The sequence below is a fragment of the Nicotiana tabacum genome, chromosome 20, assembly GCF_000715075.1.
Source record: "Nicotiana tabacum cultivar K326 chromosome 20, ASM71507v2, whole genome shotgun sequence".
NCBI lineage: Eukaryota > Viridiplantae > Streptophyta > Magnoliopsida > Solanales > Solanaceae > Nicotiana > Nicotiana tabacum.
Window position 1 is genome coordinate 92,562,553 of NC_134099.1, and position 23,546 is coordinate 92,586,098.

The 23,546-nt window shown below is 37.4% G+C and overlaps 1 long non-coding RNA gene across 1 annotated transcript; it reads right to left on the reverse strand.

Moving 5' to 3' along the window:
- Positions 1-16,616: 16,616 nt before the first annotated feature.
- On the reverse strand, positions 16,617-20,553 carry LOC142174781 (uncharacterized). Its single transcript, XR_012703835.1, has 2 exons — positions 19,877-20,553; positions 16,617-16,902 (listed from the first exon to the last, which is right to left on the reverse strand). It is a non-coding gene; the product is annotated as an uncharacterized LOC142174781 (long non-coding RNA).
- Positions 20,554-23,546: the final 2,993 nt, after the last annotated feature.

The window sequence follows — 23,546 nt, forward strand, 5'->3', positions numbered from 1 at the left end:
TAATTTTTCTATAATTTTAAAAATTTTAAATTGATTTATTTCCTCCTTTTTTACTCATAAAATCCCCAATAATTATCCCTCAAATTATTTTTGTGGTAATTTAGTCATTTAAATTCTATATTTATGCCAAAATATTTTTATTGCATTTTTATAATTACATTTTATATTTTTAAAACTAATTTGCATATAATTGCAATATTAGACTTATTAATGTACAATTGCGTCTTATATGCATAAAATGATCTTCTATATTTTTTAAAATATTAAATATCTATTTTTAAATCATTTTAGGACACAATTATTTTTAGAAATCATTTATTATTTATAATAAATTATATGGGAATAAATTGGCTATTTAAAACCTAGCCAGATTGCATTTCAATTTTAGCCTCAATTTTAACCCAACCCATCCCAATTCTTAATCGAAATATCCGACCCAAGCCCCAAACACATCCTACCCAACCCAAAACCCATCAGATCCTGGCCGTTGATCTGAAAGATCAATGGCCCGTATTGTTTCTTGCCTTTTTTAATTCTAAACCACCTTAACCCTAATCATTTTCCCACATCCGCCGCCCTAAGATCCTCTCCTCTCTCAAAAAACTCTCAACCTAACCCTAGCTCTGCAAACGCCAACCTCTCTTCTCCGGTCATCTCCGGTGACCTCTCATAGTCTCCTAAGCCTCCAATGGCTTCTCTCATACCATGCCTGCCTTCTCTAAGGTCTTCAAGGGCCCAGGGCCATGCCGACTTGCATCTAGGGTTCGTCACTTGTCTTCTCTTGGCTACTCCAGTGTGATTTCGAGCAAAATCATGCTGTATTTGTTACGATCCTTGTGATTCTAGACAGGTTCTTTCATCTCTATATGGGTTTTTTTGAAACCCTAATTTCTTCCTATATCTCCTAGATCTGTCAGATCTAGGACGAGTTGAGTTTCTTTCTTTAATGTTTTACACTGTCCTTGGAACTCTTTACAAGAATTATTGATTTCAAGTGTTTTTCACCTTCTTCTAAAAATAAGGGTTTCAGAACTTCTTTTAAAACTTTGTTTAACTGATTCTTTGTATTTAAACTTATATTTCTTGCGTATTTTGACTGATTCTATGATTTTACTACTTTTTCAACTCGTCTATTTGGAAAGCCCTAATTTTCTAGGTTTCTTCATTTGGTTCTGTGTATTAGCATGACTGACCAGTTCTTGTTTGAGTTTCTGTGACTATCTTGCCTCAAATATGTTCCAACTATGTTTTTTAGCCTAACTTATATCAGCTCTATATGCTTGTGTTCATCTTGACTGTTCAAGACTTGCCTCTTTGCTTGCTATGTCTGGTTATTCTTATCTTACTCTATTTATATGCTAAACACTGACTCATGACTCTCTCTTTGATTGATTCTAGATTCCTTGTTTCATGGTTTGATTGGAAGACCTTCCTTTAAACCTTCGATTCCTACCCTTTCTATTAAAACTGATTGATTCGCCTACCTTGTCTGCATTGGTACTTTATTCTTACTGACTATCTCCTTAATTAGAGTTTCTGAACTTAGCCCTGATTGTTTACCCTATACTTACTAAATTTGATATCTTTCCTTATTGGTCGTACATTGATTTCTTTCCTTATTTGTTACTTGTTCTTACCGTTTGAACTGATTCCTTCAACTTAAGGGAGTACTTGTACTGATTTTGGTCTAATTGATTCTGAGTTCCAAAATTACTATACTATTGTGATTCTTGCCTTATTTTACCTAGTTTCGAACTACTATATATACATACTCTACCATTAACACAAAGGCACGAACATTTTGGTTCAAAATGAGTTCTCTCACACTCAAAAACTTTCTGCTATCTCTTTGGTTACTTGCTATTATTCTGAGCTAGCCGGCTGTAAGCCAAGACTAACTATTCTGCTTTCCTATTCCTCACTTTGTGTTTACCATATCTACTGGTATGTTCTGATTTTAATTCAAGTCCCAAAACGATATGCTTCTCCTATTACTTCAATTTGTCATGCTTCTAATATGCTTCTATCTATGGTTTTGTTGTTCAACCTGCAATTAATATGTCTACTTCATTGTCCTCTTTATTGTATGCTATATACCCCCTTAGGATTAGCTTGCTCATGAACCCCTTTCTAGTATGCCCCAATGTGACTATGTTTCTCTGATTCCTGGCATACACCCTCCTATGTGAAGTAATTGGCTATCCTGGGCCTATTTGATTCTGTATTAACTCTAAAGTTCATTCTGTACTTTAAAATCCCCTTAACCCCTCTCAAGGCTCCTCTGATTCTGTACCTATGTGCATTTGTGTTTACTATGTGCCCTATGCTTACCCCAAATCCCCATTACCTTTGAGTGGATGTGTGTACCTGTTTGACTCAATGTATTGAAGTGCTGATGAACCTCTTCTGGTTCTGCATTGATTGTTAGTCACCTTACCCTTTTAAAATTGTTTTATTTAATAACTCCTTATGTATTTTTTTACAAAACTATTTCAAGCAAATCTCTTTTAACACTGTTTTCCTACTGAAACCTTTTTCAAACAATGTCAAGAACTGTCACTCTACTCCTAAGTCACTAGGTTCTGCCCCCTCCAGTGTGTGTACTGCCTTAGGATCCTCTTGAGAACCCTCTGAACTCTGGCACACTGAGGCTGACCCTTCCACACTGCACTTACTCAATTTAGTTACAAAGTCTAGGTGTGAGCACTGTCCGGGATCCTTGAAATCCTTAGGGAACTCTGACGCACCTAGACAATGATATTGTCTATGATATTGGCATTTGAGGCTATTGGAGGTTTGGGCAATCACTTGGGCATGCGTCGGGCTCCATATAGTGTAACTTCTTCTTTTTCTTTTTATCTATTTATATAATTCATTCATCTGGTTTGTAATAATTTATAAATGAATATTGGGGTGACTAGTGAAAAAGGGTGGGTAGTTATATATTTGTGGGGTAATATCGGTAGAAACCATGCCTATAGGATTTTATATTGGCTATGTTTGCCTTACCATGTTAGAAATCATGCCTATAGGTCTCAAGTGGTTCCAATGATAGAAATCATGTTTATAGGTCTTAAATCAACTTCACCAGTAGATACCATGGCTATAGAATATGATTTAGTTCCACTTATGTTATGACCTTGGACATTATAGTGATATATGCACTGTACAGCAGGATCAAAACATTTTACATAAGGGTCTGGAGTATAGCCGAGGAGCGGCTCAATCAGGCTAGAATGTTTTAACCTTTCAAACAAGCTTGTGTAGGATTCTCCGAATGGCGTGAAATTATCTTTCTACCTCGTATCCCTCCATGCCCATGTTTTTTAGGGTTATAGGGTGCCTGAAAATGTTGTGAAGGTGCACAAGAATTTTGGGATACTGATGCTCGCCCCAGGGAGTGACCCAGTGGTTGGACAGATGGCCGGATGTTGTTCGGAGGATAATACTTGGGTGGATTATGTGGAGCTCGGGGATATTCATAAGGCCGATATTGAGGCTGAAAGCATTTAGTAGGGATGCCCATTGGATCCTGTCGTTGGCGGGGCTCAGCAGCATCTTTTCTATCAATTGGAGAACTGACCCGAGCAACTTGTTCGTTCCATCTGAACCAAAACTCCCTAAAATTTTTCTTGTGTTTCCTTTCCATCTGAGATAGGGAGGAGCAATCTGGGATAATGTCTACATTGACTGATAGTGCCGAATAAAATCTTGAGCCATGTCACCTCATTCATGCCACTTACTGACATCTTGACGAGTATACTACTCCAAGGCTTTCCCACTCAAACTCTCACTGAAATACGCCATCAACAATTCATCTTTCTTGCAAACACTTCTCATTTCACTATAGTAACCCCTCAAATGGGCTACTGGATCTTCACGCCCATCATATAAGTTAAACTTTGGCATTTTAAACCCCGCAGAAAGATGAATATCTAGAAACATACACAAGTCGGTGCAAGACATGTTATTTCCCATCCTTGCATGTTCTTTAAGGATTGTTCTATACCTTTCAGCTTTCCGGATATCTCATCTTGCTCCAATGTCTTAGCAGGCCTTTCGTTTCACTGGGAAGCTCAAAATGAGGATCGTAAAAGTATGGATCCAAGACCTTGAAAGTGGGTACGTTGGGAATGGGGGACTTTGAACACAGTCTCGCCAGAGGATCAAGGAAGAATAGGTCGTGGAGGAGCTACAAAAACATGAGTGGTCAAAGGAGCAGGATAAAAGGTGGTTTTGGGGGGTGGAGTCTGAAAAGGATGTGGGGAAATATCAGCAGAAGTGGGAATCTGGATTTGTGACGGAATGGTGACAAACTTTTCAGTATAGTTAGTAGGAAATAATAGCGGAGGATGCCCACTAATCCAGGCTTGGTATATTTCAGCCATCTGTCCTTTCAACCTTAGGACCTCTTCTTTCAACTCATATTCTGATTCAACAATCTCCTTAGGCGGATCGACAACACCTGTGTCCAAGTCTTTGCTAGCCATGACTACATTGCTCTTTGATCTTGTGTTGTACGGATGACTCACTAGAATGCCACAAACTAACCACCTTCTGAATGATAACAATGAAAGTACCAAAGAGGAGCAAAACAAAGCCAACATGTTAGCGTTAGGGCATTTATCAGATAGAAATATCACATTGCGTGCAATGCACCTAGCAACAATTAACGGTTCTAGAATTACTTCGCGGGTCACAAGGTCATTTGGCATCATTATGATTTTGTTCATTTCAATCTTCTCTTTTCTTTTTCTTCTAGCACTTCTTGGCTTGCTCATTTTCTTTCATCTCATTTCTTACATCCCAAAACTTCATCTTTTTTAAAAACATTTTTAAAAATGATTCGATCGAACCCTATATAGTTTGCCTACGTATCATGTTCCACATGAATCAGACCAAGCGTAGTTCTGGAAAAGTGATGGATAAAATAAACTAGAAATAAAAATCTTTTTGGATTTTTCATTTATAGTTTTTTTCGCATACAAAGTAGGAAATATGATAACAAAAGACTCGACGAACTCAACTAGACTATGATAGACTCTGACACCACCTAAAAGACTCAATACAATTGTACAAGACTAGAAAATAAAGGACAACTTGACTAACTGACTCAAAACATAAAAGTATCCTCAAGCAACTCATGCCTGCAACGGTCCAAACTGGAATGGTCCTAGGGTATCAGTCATGCTCGAGCTTTGGTAAATGGATCCATACATGAATGAGAAAAATAAGATCAAATAGAGTTAGTGACTCAAGACACAATGGCACCTCCTATTGGACACATGCAAGGCATATTGGGCTATTTTTGCAAAATGACCTATGAGGCCAAAGGTAGCTAGAAGTGTAAACTCAACAAGATTGACCTTTAATACATGAAAAATGACTCACTAAGGCTTATATGGATTCAAATTTCCAATAATCATGGCTCAAAATTAATTTGCATAAATGACCCATTTGCATAAACGACCAATATGGGCAGAAATAGCTAAAGATGCAAACTCAAGAAGGACGGACCTTAAAGTAATATGACACCTATTTGTGGACTCAAGATCCTAAGACATGAGTCATTGAACCACTTTTGCGAAAATAACCCCATTTTGCAAAAATGGCCAATACGGCCAAAAGTGGCTAGACATGCAAGTTCAACAGGAATGGACCTTAGAACTAAGAGGACACCTTGTTGTGGACCTAGGGTTCTAAGACATGGGATAACAAACTACTTTGAGAAAATAGCCCCATTTTGCAAAAATGACCGATGTGACCAAAAGAGGCTTGACATGCAAGATATGGCTACGAGCCCCCGAAGCCAAGGACTTAAGACTCACTAGGAAGACCGGACCCTATGTGGTCTGCCTACGTATCCCTCCCGAAAAAATGAGAATCGGGTATGCGTAGTTCGAGAAGATTGGACATGGGAGAAAGCTTTTTAAAAAATGCAACTAGTTTGGAAAGAACTATATTTTTTGTCTTTTTGAAAAATGATGGAAAATGTAAATTTTTTTTGGATTTTCTTCTTTCTCTTTTTTTTTTTGGAAAATGATGGAAAAGTGCAATTTTTTTTTGGATTTTTCATTTTTCGTATTTTTGGCTTTTCTTTTTTTTTTCCTTGAAAAAGTTGTAAAAGACGAAAAATAATTGTGTCCTACTTGCTTCATTTTATACCTCGCCCTCTTTTTATCTCATTGGTCTGCCAAATGACCATTTTACCCCTAAAGAAATGTAGCATGTACCACATAGGGACGATTAAATGTCTTTTGGGCCATGAGCTCATTTTGACATAATTTGGATAGGCCTCCTACAATAAGACATGGTGCCTGGGACCGAACCCTACTAGGTTTAAATTATATGATGCAAATAAGCATAACCTAAAGGCCGACCTACGTTTGGGGTTCACTAGATAAGGCAATTCAGCGCAGCACGTGGTCAATGGCGGCTGCTCTAGCAGTCCGCCAACTACACGCTCTCACGCCACCCCCTAAAGGCACGAGTGACTCACAAAAAGTCCGTATACGCTCAAACGCACTCCGGAAGACTTGTTGCAGAAAGACAACCCATGGTTATGCAGATCATGACAATTTATAAAGCAGTAACACATAAGGAAAAACGATAAACAAACAACCAACAAAACAGGGAAATAAGACAAACAAACCAAAATAACAAAGCAAATAAAGAAAATAAACACCTCAATCGAATATTCTAAAAGACTACAAGATCAAGTACCGACTCGAACCAACAAGTCCCCGGTAGAGTCACCAAAGCTGTCACACCCCTTTTTTCTACTTCATTAACCCCTCTTAAACTAATAAAAGTGATTTTGAAGCTCAAAAGGGTTTCCTAATTAGAAAGTGACAAAATTGTGTTCAAAAGAATTCTTCAGAGTCGCCACATGATATTGGTTTCGGTGTGCCAAGTCACCGTTTTAAAAAAAATAATTTTCCTTTTAAAACACTTTGGATTCCAAAACTAAGTCTGCACCAGAGATTCAGGTAAGGGGGTTCATTTGACTCGGAGAGAAGGTGTTAGGCATTCCCCGAGTCCCGCTAAAGTCTCGGTTGCGTACATGATCATGTTTGCTTTTAAAATATTCAAATAGAAGTAAAAATAAATACAGAAAAGAAAAATAAACACATACGAGGCTCGAGGTCGTCCCCACCTAAAAAAATAAAAATAAAAATACTACGAGTTCTACTATCGATCTCCAAATACAAATACTTTGGGGCATATCCCGGAATAAAATATATACAAATCCTTTTGGGTATTCTCCGGACAAATTTAACTAAGGGGGACCTCTCGCCTCAGACATAAGCTAAAACACGAACGTCTTAAAGGTCTGCCTACCCAAATGTGGCCGGTCTAAGCATGCTAATAGCGGTTAATGTAGCAAAATAAATTAAATAAAACTAAGTAAAAGCAAATTCTAAATCATGCTCATTTTCCTTTAACTTGTTATTTTATGCATTTGACCAAGCCCAATCCTTAGACATGAGAGCGATTAATTACTAATGGGCTTTGGTCATTCCCCACTCTCACGGCCTAATATCATTCAAGACAATCCAAACAAAGCAAGATAGTAACAAGAAATTAACATATATAGGATAAGAGAAAACAGGACAAGACAAAACAAAATAAAATAAAAGCAAAATGGTGGATCAAAGTATGATAAAAGCCTATTTAAATAGTTAGCCCACCCAAATTCTCACATTATCTAATATCTACAGATTTCACCTTACTGTAATTACACTTTTTGCAAATACTTTAGGTGAAAAAAAATCACAAGAACATAGATATCTCTCTTCTTTTATTCCCTTCTCATCCACAAAATTAATTCTTTCACATTTCCCTCATAGGCACATTCTCACGTTAGTTTTTCGTAAACACATACACATATTGAAAACATGCACAACCTACACAAATATTAACTGTTTGTTTCACCCTTAAAATCATAGAATGAAAGCCATAATTCCATGATTTAAAAAAAAACAAACAATCGACTACAAAACCTAATTCATAGGTCAATTTCTCTTGCATATTACGGTCCCTTTGAATACATAAAGATACTTAACCAAATTTCAGCCAGGGAACAAACAAATCAACAAGAATGTAGACAAGTTGATAGAGAACTTCAACCAACAGGAATCGAAGCAAACCTCAACACGACAATCATACACTCTTAGCACTGGAGCATAGCGAAAACAAAACTCATGCCTAGATAAATTACTTAAGCACTCTACACGTGAATGTAGATAAAGCAGCGGATTGTTGTATTTCTAATCACAAACTCAAAGCACGCAAACTCACAACTAAGAAGCCAATGACTATTCAATAAGCTTAACTTGACTAATTTTGTAAACAAGTACAAGTAAGCATGAAAATTCAGAGAGATATACAAATCATTCAAACTCGCTTAATTACTTCGACTCATCAGAAATGTATTGATCAGTCCTAGTTCCAATGTCAAATAGAGAATGTTATGTAATTCCGAACTTCAATCAAACAGTAACACAATAAATCAGACATCATTCACTCGCGACCAAAACCAAGCAGATTCTAACAAGACATGATTTCACCAATTCAGACAAATACAAAGCCGAACCACACTTCAATCTAACGCTTCAAAATCAAGTAGATCTAAGGTTATAGGATGTTTGCACATATAGAACACAATAGAACACGTGATGGTAAAATTTCAACCAAGCTTAACACTATCCGAGAATCGCGAGACTGTTTCTGCTAGCGTCCAAATTTAATTATTTATCTCTAAAACAAGTTAAACAAATTTATAATTATAAGTCCATTTTTGATTCCTAAAGCTCTTATCATACTTTGAATCAACGTCAAACAGAACAAAAAAGAGTAAGGAAATGAAGCTGAATGTCGAAAGCTTTTGATTGAATCTGTTTGTAAGCCATTTAAAGTCAAGCTTTTCGAATGAAGTTTTTAAATAAAGAAGCGAAACAGCAGCAGGAACCATGACCTTTGACCACAAATGACAGCTTCAATAGCGACGAGCTTGTTCAATCCAACTCCATTTTTGAGCAAAAACCAGAAAAGGAAATAGAGCACTTCTTCTTTTTTTTTTTCCAGAATTTGAAGTGAAAATTGATAACAAAAAAGAACTGAAAATTTTTAGCGTTTTTTTTTTCGGAATCAAAGAGAACAGAAAAACAAACCAAAAGAAACTAAGAATAAACCCTAATTCTTTCTCCCAAATTTCAGCCAAAATTTCGTCCAAAGAACCCTAGAACTCTTTTTTCTCAAACTCGAGATTTTTCCTCTGATTTCTCTCTTTTATAGTTCGAAATCGAATAAATGGAGGGTCTAGATTTACTTTGATTCAATCTACGGCCTTTATTTATTTGATTGGAACTTGGAGAGCAAGAAAACACGTGAAAATGATGAGGCTTGGTACAGAATGTGTGATGTGGAAGAAGGAGAGAGGAGAAGGGGAGACCATGAGGGGAGGGGACCATTAAAGCATGCCAAAAAATGACTTTTCCGGCTGGTTGAACGGCAGATAGAGGCGAAAGGGGTGGGGGTGTCGTTTGGGTTAGATAGAGATATGGTTAGGGTTTTGAGAAATGTTATAAGGAGCTTTTATATGGGGCTAAGATTTAATTAGGACTATTGGATAAGTTGGAGTGAAAGGCTAGGATTTAAAGGGGAAATGAACGGGTCAGGCAGGTAGGCGTGGGTCATGGGCTATGGGAGAGTGGGCTACTTGATTTGGGCTTCCAAATGTGCGAAATTGGGCTCCAAAGTTGGAGTTCTTCAATTCTTAAAGTCCATTAGCTAACAAACCCAATCTTTTAAACTATTAAAAAAAAAAATTAATTTCAATTAATTAAATAAACTATATCATAATATGAAATTATATTTTTTTATATATCATTTTTTATATAAATTATTATATTCAAAATAAAAGTGAAAATTATAGTAAAAATAAAAATATATTGCTATAAAATACTAATGGCCTTAAGTAAAAATAAGAAAATATATGAGGAAACTATCTTTTGTGTTTTCAATTGCATGTTTTAAAATAAAAGTAAAAGTGAAAAATAGGTTAATTCCTATTAAAATAACTCAAATAAATATTTTAAAATGCTAAGAGTAGTAATATAGCTTGATGATGTGGCGGGTCAAAAATACATGTCTACAGCTGCTCCTCTTTGACGGAAAGCACGAAGTGGTTCCAGACAAAGAACAACAAGATATATTTTTGACCCGACCCTTATTTAGAGAGACCAAAACTAAAAGAAAAGAGAATGTGACTGAGCTCTGGTATTTGAGCTGCTTACATATCCTTGGCTATAAAGGAATCAGGCCATGTGTAGTTCATAAGTGAGAAGAGCGATGGATTATACCGAGGTGGAGAGTCAAGTGCCGTCGAGGTTCCGGTCCGCGGTTCCTGCCATAACATCAAAAATAAAAGGAAACATTACAGCAAAAATAAAAGAAAATACAAGATCCTATCTACTTCTTGTCTTGAATTTTCTTTGAATTTCTACTTGCTCTTTCAACATGAAACTGAAAAATGGACCATGTTCTTTAGGCGGGCTCTTGATTCTTCTTTGACTTGAACTTGGAAATTAAAGTTGACCCTGATCTTCAGGCAAGCTCCTGATGCCTCTTGAATTTGAGAATTGAAAGTAACTCTGAAATGAATTCGCTTGTTCTCCAGGTGGGCGCCTGCGATTAAAGCTTGAAGTGGGTTCCCTCGTTCTCTAGGTGGGCGCCTGCAACTAAATTAAAATTTGAAAAGAAATTCCCTCGTTCTCCAGGTGGGCGCCTGCCAATAACTTGAGACCTGAAATGAATTCCCTCATTCTCCAAGTGGGCATCTACGACCGACTTGAAACTTTAAATGGATTCCCTAGTTCTCCAGGTGGGCGCCTGCCACTAACTTAGAACTTGAAATGAATTCCCTCGTTCTCCAGGTGGGAGCCTGCTGCGACTTGAAATTTGAAATGGATTTCCTCGTTCTCCAGGTGGGCGCCTGTGACTTGCTTGAAACTTGAAATGAATTCCATCATTCTCCAGGTGGGTGCCAGCCCCTGACTTAGAACTTGAAATGAATTCCCTCATTCTCCAGGTGGGCGCCTGTTGCGACTTGAAATTTGAAATAGATTCCCTCGTTCTCCAGGTGGGCGCCTGCGACTTGCTTGAAATTTGAAATGGATTTCCTCGTTCTCCAGGTGGGCGTGCCAATAAATTGAGACCTGAAATGAATTCCCTCATTCTCCAGGAGGGTGCCTGCGACTGACTTGAAACATGAAATGGATTCCCTCATTCTCCAGGTGGGCGCCTGCGACTTACAAAAAAATTGAAATAACTCTGAAATGAATTCCCTTGTTCTCTAGGTCTCCTGCCACTGACTTAGAACTTGAAATGAATTCCCTCATTCTCCACGTGGGCGTTTGTTGCGACTTGAAATTTGAAATAAATTCCCTCGTTCTCCAAGTGGGAGCCTTCGACTTGCTTGAAACTTGAATTAAATTCCCTTGTTCTCCAGGTGGGCGCCTGCCACTGACTTAGAACTTGAAATAAATTCCCTCATTCTCCAGGTGGGCGCCTGCTGTGACTTGAAATTTGAAATGGATTCCCTCGTTCTCCAGGTAGGCGCCTACGACTTGCTTGAAACTCGAAATGAATTCCCTCGTTCTCTAGGTGGGCGCCTGCAATCATGACAAAACAGACAAAACAAAGAAAATTTTCTGGCCCAGTTTGTACCTGAAACATTAGTGACTGTTAGTTAAACCCATTTTCCAGAAGGGTCCTGAAATTTTAAAACTAAATCTTTGAAAATTTGTTATTAAATCCCATTATCTAGGAGGGTCCTGAGAAATTAAAAATTAATCCCATTATCTAGGAGGGTCATGAACACTTGACACTAAATCGTTGAAAATTTGAAATTAAATCCCATTATCCAGGAGGGTCCTGAGAACTTAAAACCTAAATCCCATTATCCAGGAGGACCTTGAGAACTTGAAACTAAATCCCATTATCCAGGGGGGTCCTAAAAACTTGAAACTAAATCCCATTATCTAGGAGGGTACTGAAAAATCGAAAATGAACTTACCTGAGTCATGCTCTCTTCTGGAGGATCTATGCAGAAAGAACAATTCCTTGCTCCTGAACCATGCTTTCCCCATGGAGGGTCCCTGCGGATTAACAATTTTTTTTGCCCCTGTTTCAGACAAATAAAATCTTGTTAGTTTGAAAACGTGGTAGTTAGTTTGTGGCATCATTGTTGAGTGTCTGCTTCTACCACTGCCATGCTTCATTCTGATTAGCTACTTCGGGCCAGCAAGGGATTGTTTGACCCTTTGATCGAAACTGGACCACAAAACCTCTGAATGACCTAAATCTCTGTTGCATTGTGTTTTCATTCTGAAAGTTGATGAATCTTTGTATTTTCTCAAAATTCAAGAATCACCTTATCACCTGAACTTCAGTTATCACCATACTACTCATTTTGAATCATGTCACATGTGATGTGCTTGGCCGAATTGCATTTTGTGCAATTTAAAAGCTGGTAGTGGGCTTTAGAATCCTTTGCTGCTTGTTTAACAAGGGCTAACTCAAAAGAGAGTCGTAAAGATAGACTCAAAGAGCACAGTGAAGTGATTTTTGGCAAAAGGAACAAAGGAAAATTTTGAACAAAGATGACTATGTGAAGAAGAATAGAAAAAAAAAGACTTATCTGAGTGAAGCGGCTTACTCCAATGATCATGACATGCATTTCCGTCCAACCAATCATATTTTCAGTTCATGTCATGCCTTCCTACTTCAAAACTATGCTTTCACTGATCCAATTTCTCTGTAAAGTCACGAGCCTCATTCGAATTGTAGTTCCCCGAAGGGTTTTCACCAACAAGCCTCTCTCATTTGTTCATCTCTCAACTCGCCATTGCCTTGCAGTGCCGACAAGGGTTTTCACCAATAAGACTCTCATTTTTAGATTTTCTCTAAGCTTACCATCGCCTTACGGTGCCCGTGAGGGTTTTCACCAATAAGACTCTCTCATTTTTAAATTTTCTCTCAGCTCACCATCGCTTTACGGTGTCAATGAGGGTTTTCACCAATAAGACTCTCTCATTTTATTCATTTTTCCTTTGTTCCCATGAACAAAATGTTACCCATGATGTAAATCATACATCTATCTCGCTTGACTTGGCATCCTCAAAGATTGATTGGAAGGTCTTTCTTTGGACCATAATGTAGGCTTTTGGACAAGGCTAGAAAGAAAGGGTGGCATGAAGGCTCAAAATAATATAAAATAAAAAGGGTTCAAAATTACAACTTTTGGAATCAGATCTTTTGCAAAACCAAAACTTCTACCCCAGTTTCTTTGTTTTTGGGGAATTTTGGATTTTTATTTTGAGGGGACTGAACCGTGTAACATTTTCTTAAAAGGAATTAGGTCGAACGTAGTTCAAACAAAAGTTGGTTTATTTTGTTGCTTTTCGTTTCCTTTTCTTTCTTGTCTTCTTTTTTTCTTTTTCTTTTTTCTTTTCTTCTTTTTCTCTTTTCTCTTCTTTTTATTCTTTTTCTCTTTTTCTTTTTCTTTTCTAGTTCCTAACTCTACTTCTGATTCCAAAAGAGGGGTGTGGAAAAAAACAAATTAAAGCTCAAAAAGGGTAGCAAAAGATAAAAGTATTTGGGTAGTAGAATAAAATGCCTTCGTCATACCAAACTTTAAAAATGCCAAGTATAAATATGCAATTGAAGATAAGCAAAGAAACCATATACAATATCTATTGATGACATCAACACAAACAAAAAGTGCCAATGGGCAATACCTTTGTCCCAATGAATGACCCTTGCTAGTTCGAAGTAGACTTGACTCAATCTTATCTTGATGTGGAAGAATACATTTCAGCACTGACTGCTCATCTTCAAACTGCTTGAAAGACAATCCCTTGTTGTATACTCTCATAAACTCTTGATTTCCCAGACTAAGTGCCTCCGTTTCACTTAATTCAAGCTTCAGGTTATTTCAGAATGCATGAATCTTTACTTGTTTCCTCAAATGTATCTTTTTATCACATTCAAAACTATGTTTCATTATTCCATAAGTATATTGGCTTTCAAGATCTGTCTAAAACTCCACATGCATGTCATGTCACTAGAACTGGCCAGAAAAGAACTATATACAAGAAAAGAACTAAACGAAGACTGGAAATAACAGAAAAACAAAATCTCATTTGACCAAAGGATGGAAGGGTTTGAACAGCAGAACAAAATCTATATTAAAACCTTAAAACAACCCTAGATGACAGACTTAGGGACACAAAACTAACTAACAAGACTCCTAGAGATAGGAAAAAGAGGACAAAAGAGTTTGAATCACCAGAACAAATAAGATAAATGGGTTACAACCCTGAAATAACTAGATAGCAGAAAAGATGTCAAAATGAACTGCCAAGACTCATTCCCAATGAGGAAATGAGGTGCTTTATAATTACCAAACTCGAGATCTTAACCACTGAGTTGGACATCAGAATTATTGGGATCTTCACCAACTTCAATCATATTGTCTTCACCACGTGGCTCATTGACTCTTTTGAACAACCCTTCCTCAGCACTAACTGTTGAATTAGCGACTGCCCCCTAAGAGATCTTGCCGCATATGACTCACCAAAGGACTTGAAAGAACCGGCACATTTATTTTCATTGCAAACCATCCCAACAATTTGTGCATTATCATGTACCTATAAAGGATTATGTATGAAACTTGGGGTATTACTGCCTTGGACCACAATTATTCCTTTTTGAATCATTCTTTCTATCTCCCTTTTCAAAGCAGGACAATCTTCAATACTATGACCTTGGACATTAGAATGGTACATGCATCGTACAGTAGGATCAAAACCTTTTACATATATATCTGAAGTATATCCGAGGAGCAGCTCAATTAAGCCAGAATGTTTTAACTTTTCAAACAAGCTTGTGTAGGATTCTTCGATTAGCGTGAAATTATCTTTATGACTTTATTTCCCTCCATGCCTATGTTTTAAGGGTTATAGGGTGCCTAAAAATGTTGTGAAGGCGCACGAGAATTTTGGGATGCTGATGCTTGCCCCAGGGAGTGACCCAGTGGTTGGACAGATGGCCGGACGTTGTTTGGAGGATAATACTAGGGTGGATTATGTGGAGCTCGAGGATATTCATGAGGTCAATATTGAGGCTGAAAGCATTTAGCAGGGATGCCCACTGGATCCTCTCGTTGGCGGGGTCAGCAACATCTTTTCTATCAATCGGAGAACTGACCCGAGCAACTTGTTCGTTCCATCTGAACCAAAACTCCCTAAAACTTTTCTTGGGTTTCCTTTCTATCTGAGATAGGGAGGAGCGATTTGGGATAATGTCTACATTGTATTGATAGTTCCGAACAAAATCTTGAGCCATGTCAACCCATGCGTGCCACTTACTGACATCTTGATGAGTATTCCACTCCAAGGCTTTCACACTCAAACTCTCACTGAAATACGCCATCAACAATTCATCTTTCCTGCAAATACTTCTTATTTCACTATAGTAACCCCTCAAATGGGCTACTGGATCTCCACGCCCATCATATAATTTAAACTTTAGCATTTTAAACCCCGCAGGAAGAAGAATATCCGGAAACATACATAAGTCATTGCAAGACATGTTATTTCCCATCCCTTGCATGTTCTTTAAGGATTGTTCTATACCTTTCACCTTTCTGGATATCTCATCTTGCTCCATTGTCTTAGCAGGCTTTTCAGTTTCACCGGGAGGCTCAAAATGAGGAGCGTAAGAGTATGGATCCGAGACCTTGAAAGTGGGTACGGGAGCATAGCTTTGAATATAATCTCGCCAGAGGATCGAGGAAGAATAGGTGGTAGAGGAGCTACAAAAACATGAGTGGTCAAAGGAGCAGGATAAGAGGTGGTTTTGGGGGTGGAGTGTGAAAAGGTTGTGGGGAAATATCAGCAGCAGTGGGAATCTGGATTTGTGACAGAATGGTGACAAGCGTTTCAGTATAGTTAGTGGGAAATAATGGTAGAGGACGCCCACTAATCCAGGCTTGGTATATTTCAGTCTTCTGTCCTTTCAACCTTATGACCTCTTCTTTCAACTCATATTCTGATTCAATAATCTCCTTAGGCGGATCGACAACACCTGTGTCCAAGTCTTTGCTGGCCATGACTACCTTTCTCTTTGATCTTGTGTTGTACGGATGACGCGCTAGAATGCCACAAACTAACCACCTTCTGAATGATAGCAATGAAAGTACCAAAGAGGAGCAAAACAAAGCCAACATGTTAGCATTTGGGCACTTATCAGATAGAAATATCACATTATGTACAACGCACCTAGCAACAATTAACGAGTCTAGAATAAATTCGAGGTCACAAGGTCATTTGTCATCATCCCGATTTTGTTCATTTCAGTCTTCTCTTTTCTTTCTTTTCTAGCACTTCTTGGCTTGTTCATTTTCTTTCCTCTCATTTCTTACATCCCAGAACTTCATCTTTTTTTTTAATTTTTTTTAAATGATTCGATTGAACCCTATGTAGGTTGCTTACGTATCATGTTCCACATGAATCAAACCAAGCATAGTTCTAGAAAAAGGATGGATAAAATAAACTAGAAATAAAAATCTTTTTGGATTTTTCATTTATAATTTTTTTCGCATACAAAGTAGGAAATATGATAACAAAAGACTCGACGAACTCAACTAGACTATGACAGACTCTGACACCACCTAAAAGACTCAATACTAGTGTATAAGACTAGAAAATAAAGGACAACATGACTAACTGACTCAAAACATAAAAGTATCCTCAAGCAACTTATGCCTGCAACGGTCCAGACTGGAATGGTCCTGGGGTATCAGTCATGCTCGAGCTCTGGTAAATGGATCCATACCTGAATGAGAAAAATAAGATCAAATAGAGTTAGTGACTCAAGCCACTATGGCACCTCCTATTGGACACATGCAAGAAATGATTGAGCTATTTTTGCAAAATGACCTATGAGGCCAAGGGTGGCTAGAAGTGTAAACTCAACAAGATTAACCTCTAAGACATGAAAAATTCCTCACTAAGGCTTATATGGAATCAAAAATCCTGGCCTAAAATGAATTTGCAGAAATGACCCCTTTGCAAAAATGGCCGATATGGCCAGAAGTGGCTAAAGATGCAAACTCAAGAAGGACGGACCTTAAAGTAATATGAAACCTTTTATGGAGTCAAGATCCTAAGATATGGGTCATTGAACCACTTTTGCGAAAATGACCCCATTTTGCAAAAATGGCCGATGTGGCCAAAAGTGGCTAGACATGTAAGTTCAACAGGAATAGACCTTAGAACTAAGAGGACACCTTGTTGTGGAACTAGGGTTCTAAGACATGGGATAAAAAACTACTTTGAGAAAATAGCCCCATTTTGCAAAAAGGCCGATGTGGCCAAAAGAGGCTCGACATGCAAGATATGACTACGACCTTTTGAAGCCAAGGACTTAAGACTCAGTGGAAAGACAGGACCCTATGTGGGATGCCTACGTATCCTACCCCGAAAAACGAGAATCAGGTATGCGTAGTTCGGGAAGATTGGACATGGGAGAAAGCTTTTTAAAAAATGCAACTAGTTTGGAAAGAACTATATTTTTTGTCTTTTTTTAAAAATGATGGAAAATGTAAAATCTTTTTGGATTTTCTTTTTTTCTCCTTTTTTTTGGAAAATGATAGGAAAGTGCAAAATGCTTTTGGATTTTTCATTTTTCTTATTTTTGGCTTCTTTTTTTTTCCTTGAAAAAGTTATAAAAGAAGAAAAAAACTATGTCCTACTTGCTTCATTTTATACTTCACCCTTTTTTTTATCTCATTGGTCTGCCAAATGACCCATTTACCCCTAAAGAAATGCAACATGTAGCATATAGGGATGATTAAATGACTTTGGGGCCCTGAGCCCATTTTAAATGATATGATGTAAATAAGCATGACCTAAAGGCCGACCTACGTTTGGGGTTCACTAGACAAGGTAATTTAGGGCGGCACGCGGTGGATGGCGGCTGCTCTAGCTGTCCTCCAACTACACGCTCTCACGCCACCCCCTAAAGAGACGGGTGACTCACAATAAGGCCGTATACCCTCAAATATACTTCGGAAGACTTGTTGCGGAAAGAAAACCCATGGTTAAGCAAATGATGACAATTTATAAAGCAGTAACACATAAGGAAAAACGATAAACAAATAACAAACAAAACAGAAAATAAGACAAACAAACCAAATAAACAAACCAAATAAAGAAAACAAACACCTCAATCGAATATTCTAAAAGCCAACAAGATCAAGTACCGACTCGAACCTGCAAGTCCCCGCTAGAGTTGCCAAAGTTGTCACACCCTTTTTTTCTACTTCATTAACCCCTCTTAAAATAATAAAAGTAATTTTGAAGCTCAAAAGGGTTTTCTAATTAGAAAGTGACAAAATTGTGTTCAAAAGGATTCTTCAGAGTCGAATGACATTGGTTTCGGTGTGGCAGGTCATCGTTTAAAAAAAAATAATTTTCCTTTAAACTACTTTGGACTCCAAAACTAAGTTTGCACCAGAGTTTCGGGTAATGGGGTTCATTTAACTCGGAGAGAAGGTGTTAGACATTCCCCGAGTCTCGTGAAAGTCACAGTTGCATACATGATCAAGTTGGCTTTTAAAATATTCAAATTGAGGTAAAAATAAACACATAAAAGAAAAATAAACACACACGAGGCTCGAGATCGTCCCCACATAATAAAAAATGAAAATAAAAATAAAAATACTACGAGTTCTACTATCGACCTCCAAATAGAAATACTTCGGGGCATACCCCGGAATAAAATATATACAAATCCTTTGGGGAATTCCCCGGACAAATTTAACTAAGGGGGACTTCTTGCCTCAGAAAGAAGCTAAAATATGAACGTCCTAAAGGTCTTCCTACCCAAATGTGGTCGGCCTAAGCATGCTAATAGCGGCCAATGTAGCAAAATAAATAAAAGAAAACTAAGTAAAATCAAATTCTAAATCATGCTCATTTTCCTTTAACTTCTTATTTCATGTATTTGACCAAGCCAGGGAACAAACAAATGAACGAGAATGTAGACGAGTGGATAGGGGACTTCAACCAATAGTAATCTAAGCAAACCTCAACATGACAATCATACACTCTTAGCACTGGAGCATAGCGAAAACAGAAGTCATGCCTAGAGAAATTACTTAAGCACTCTACACGTGAATGTAGTTAAAGCAGTAGATTGTCGTATTTATAATCACAATCTCAAAGCACGCAAACTCACAACTGAGAAGCCAATGACGATTAAATAAGCTTAACTTGACTAATTTTGTAAACAAGTAACAAGTAAGCAAGAAAATTCAGAGAGATATACAAATCATTCAAACTCGCTCAATTACTTCAACTCATCGAAAATGAATTGATCAGTCCTAGTTCCAATGGCAAATAGAGAATGTTATGTCAATCCGAACTTCAATCAAACAGTAAAACAGTAAATCAGACTTCATTCACTCACAACCAAAACCAAGCAGATTCTAACAAGACATGATTTCACCAATTCAGACAAACACAAAGCCAAACCACGCTTCAATCTAACACTTCAAAATCAAGCAAATCTAAGGTTATAGGATGTTTGCACATAAAGAACACAATAGAACACGTGATGGTAAAATTTCAACCAAGCTTAACACTATCCGAGAATCGCGAGACTGTTTCTGCTAGCATCCAAATTCAATTATTTATCTCTAAAACAAGTTAAACAAATTTAGAATTCTAAGTCCATTTTTGATCCCTAAAGCTCTTATCATACTTTGAATCAACATCAAACAGAACAAAAGAGTAAGGAAATGAACCTGAATGTCGAAAGCTTTTGATTGAATCTGTTTGTAAGCGATTACAAGTCAAGCTTTTCGAATGAAGTTTTTAAATAAAGAAGCGACAGAGCAGCAGGAACCATGACCTTTGACCTCAAACGACAGCTTCAATAGCGACGAGCTCGTTCAATCCAACTCCATTTTTGAGCAAAAACTAGAAAAGGAAACGGAGCTCTTCTTTTTTTTTTTTAGAATTTGAAGCGTAAATTGAGAACAAAAAAGAACTAAAAATTTCTAGCATTTTTTTGGAATCGAAGAGAAAACAGAAAAAAACGCAAAAGAAACTAAGAATGAACCCTAATTCTTTCTCCCAAAATTTCTACCAAAATTTCGTCCAAAGAACCCTATAACTCTTTTTCTCAGACTCCGAATTTTTCCTCTGGTTTCTATCTTTTATAGTTGGAAATCGAACAAATGGGGGTCTAGATTTACATTGATTTAATCTACGTCCTCCATTTATTTGATTTGAAATTGGAGAGCAAGAAAATGCGTGAAAATGATAAGGCTTCGTACGAAATGTGTGACGTGGAAGAAAAAGAGAGGAGAAGGGGGGACCATGAGGGGAGGGGACCATTAACGCGTGCCGAAAAATGACTTTTTCGGCTGGTTGAGCGGCGGACAGAGGCAGAAGGGGTGGGGGCGCCGTTTGGGTTAGATAGAGATATGGTTAGGGTTTTGGGAAATGTTATAAGGAGCTTTTATATGGGGCTAAGGTTTAATTAGGACCATTGGATAAGTTGGAGTGAAAGGCTAGGATTTAAAAGGGAAAATGGGCGGGTCAGGCAGGTAGGCGTCGGTCATGGGCTATGGGAGAGTGGGCTACCTGATTTGGGCTTCCAAATGTGCGAAATTGGGCTCCAAATTTGGATTTCTTCAATTCTTAAAGTCCTTTAGCTATCAAACCCAATTCTTTAAACTATTAAAAAAATAAAATTAATTCCAATTAATTAAATAAACTATATCATAATATGAAACTGTATTTTTTTATATATCATTTTTCATATAAATTATTATATTCAAAATAAAAGTGAAAATCATAGTAAAAACAAAAATAAATTGCTATAAATTACTAGTGGCCTTAAGTAAAAATAAGAAAATATATAAGGAAACTATCTTTTGTGTTTTCAATTGCATGTTTTAAAATAAAAGTAAAAGTGAAAAATAGGTTAAATCCTATTTAAATAACTCAAATAAATATTTTAAAATGCTAAGAGTACTAATATAGCTTGATGACGTGGCGGGTCAAAAATTACATGTTTACAACAGGTTGTATCTCCTTTATCTCTCTTTACGTTACTGTTCTTGTTTATGCTTTCCTACCTTACATACTCGGTACTTTATTTGTACTGACGTCCCTTTTACTTTAGAACACTACGTTTTATGCCCGCATGTCCCAATAGACAGGTTGACATTCCTCTTAATAGGCTATCAGCTCAGCGGAAGGTGTTTGTGTACTCCACTTGCTTCGGAGTAGCCCATTTGGTCAGTATGATTTGGACATATATTGATTGGTATGGTAGGGCCCTGTCCTAACCTTTATGATGTATATGTAGTCTTAGAAGCTTGTAGGCAAATGTCATGTATATGAAAGATTGTATGGCCTTGTCGGCCTATGTTCAGTGTACGAGTGTTCATTTTGGTCTTATAGGACCGTATGTCACATGTATAAGTTTGTATTACATGTTAGGTCATCCTATGTCAAGTATTCCCTTATGTTTTATTCTGGTTATATCATGACGGCCCTTCCGGCCCATTTACCCATGATGGTATGATAAGAAAGATACATCTTGGTACTCGGTTGAGTAAAGTACCGGGTGCCTGTTGCGGCCCTCCGATTTGGGTCGTGACAAAACTGGTATCAAAGCAGTTTTGTCCTAGGGAGTCTACAAGCTGTGTCTAGTAGAGTCTTGGGTGTGTTGTGCACCACACTTATAAGCAGGAGGCTACAGGGTATTTAGGTCTGTCACTCTTTCTTCTCTTTCTTCTTACTCTAGATCGTGTGGTAGAGCACAGTTGTAAGGATCATGTGGTAGAGCTCAGCAGATCATGTGTGTACTAAGATGTTTGAGCTTCTTTATAAGGAGCCCCAAGGCATGAATATCTATCCACCAATATGGTAAATAGCGACGAGAGAATCAGGAGGTGGATACAAGTTTCAATAAGTAATAGAAGTACATTGAAAAAGAGTACGAGGTACCTAGATAATGAAGATTATTAATATTTGCAATTGATGAAGAGAAATATAAGCATTTTGAGTTACCTTCAACAGTAACAGAGGTATGTACAATTGGCCATGCCCATCTCAGTTATGCTCTATGCGAGTTGACAAATATAGTTTAAGAGAATAAGGGGATATCAAGATCCAATTGAGGTTGGAGTAACATAAATTGGTAGATGGATTATTATCATTAGATAACATTTCCGAAGGATATTGCAAAAATATGGTAATAGTTCTCCTTGTGAGACTCCTCGATGGTGCAATCTAGAATAATACATTTAGATATGAATACTAGAATGTCTGAAAAAATTTAGAAGATTGGCACTAGAATCCTAGAAGGGATAAACATTTACCTTTGTATGGCTCCCGTTTCAAGTAAAGAGAGAATACTAGGTGACCTGAAGAGCCAGTGAGATGAAGCAAGGGGAGCTAAAAGTGAAAGAATATTTTGTTGAAGTTATCAAAATAAAGTGATAGATACAAAATATTATCCGGAGAATAAGAAAAGAGTAATTAAAGCATTATGAGTAAGATGTGATAAATGGATGATAATGGTAAATTAAAATATGACAGAATGACAGAGTATATAGTCAAGTGAAGGAAAAGACAAGAAGTGACAGGTTTTGAGACAGTAAAAGAATATAGGCCAAAGGCTATATCCTCATTTGAGAATTGAGTTGGTGACTCGAACGTGATTACTGGAAGGAAAAATTAGACCCCCGTAGTAATAGAATTTAGTATGGGATAGTAAACAAGATAAAAAAAATCGAACATGATTTAAGGATCGAAGGAATTGGTAATAGTCGATATCGTGAGAATTTGGGAGATCGTGTTCCAACAATAATAGAATAGACAACAGATGAATAACCTTTAAAGGTCATTTAGGAAGACGTTTCCCTAAAGCAAGAACTCTGATCAGGGTTAATCTTAAGGGACTAAGTGTGCATATTGCACTAGGTGTCACCTTCGTGCGTAAGAAATTCAGTTATCCCTAGTACAGAAGGGTTACCATAAGGTGAGTAAGGGTCATTGATGATGTGGAAAGATGCCAAAGATGAAGAGGTAAAATATCTATAGGTATACGTTCGTAGCACTAAGTCTTAGTACTCTCCTAAAGAAGGGAAGATGGTGTGATATGGTATTAAGTCAGAGTTATTGGTTCAGGTAACTATGGAATAATAAGGAAGAATGTGGTAGAAAGGCGAAATGAATGAGATTGCTTTTATTCAGACCCTACAGATATGTTACAACTCCAGAACATTATGCAAGCACGCCACGGGGAGAGGCAGTAAGGATTCCCACACCAGATGTTATTGATAAATAAATGCAAATGAACATTTGATATATAAGGAGCCAGTATGAATGGTAAGTTAAGACAAAGAAAATAACCCGAGAGAGATTATGTGGAATATAGATATGAGAATGGACCAA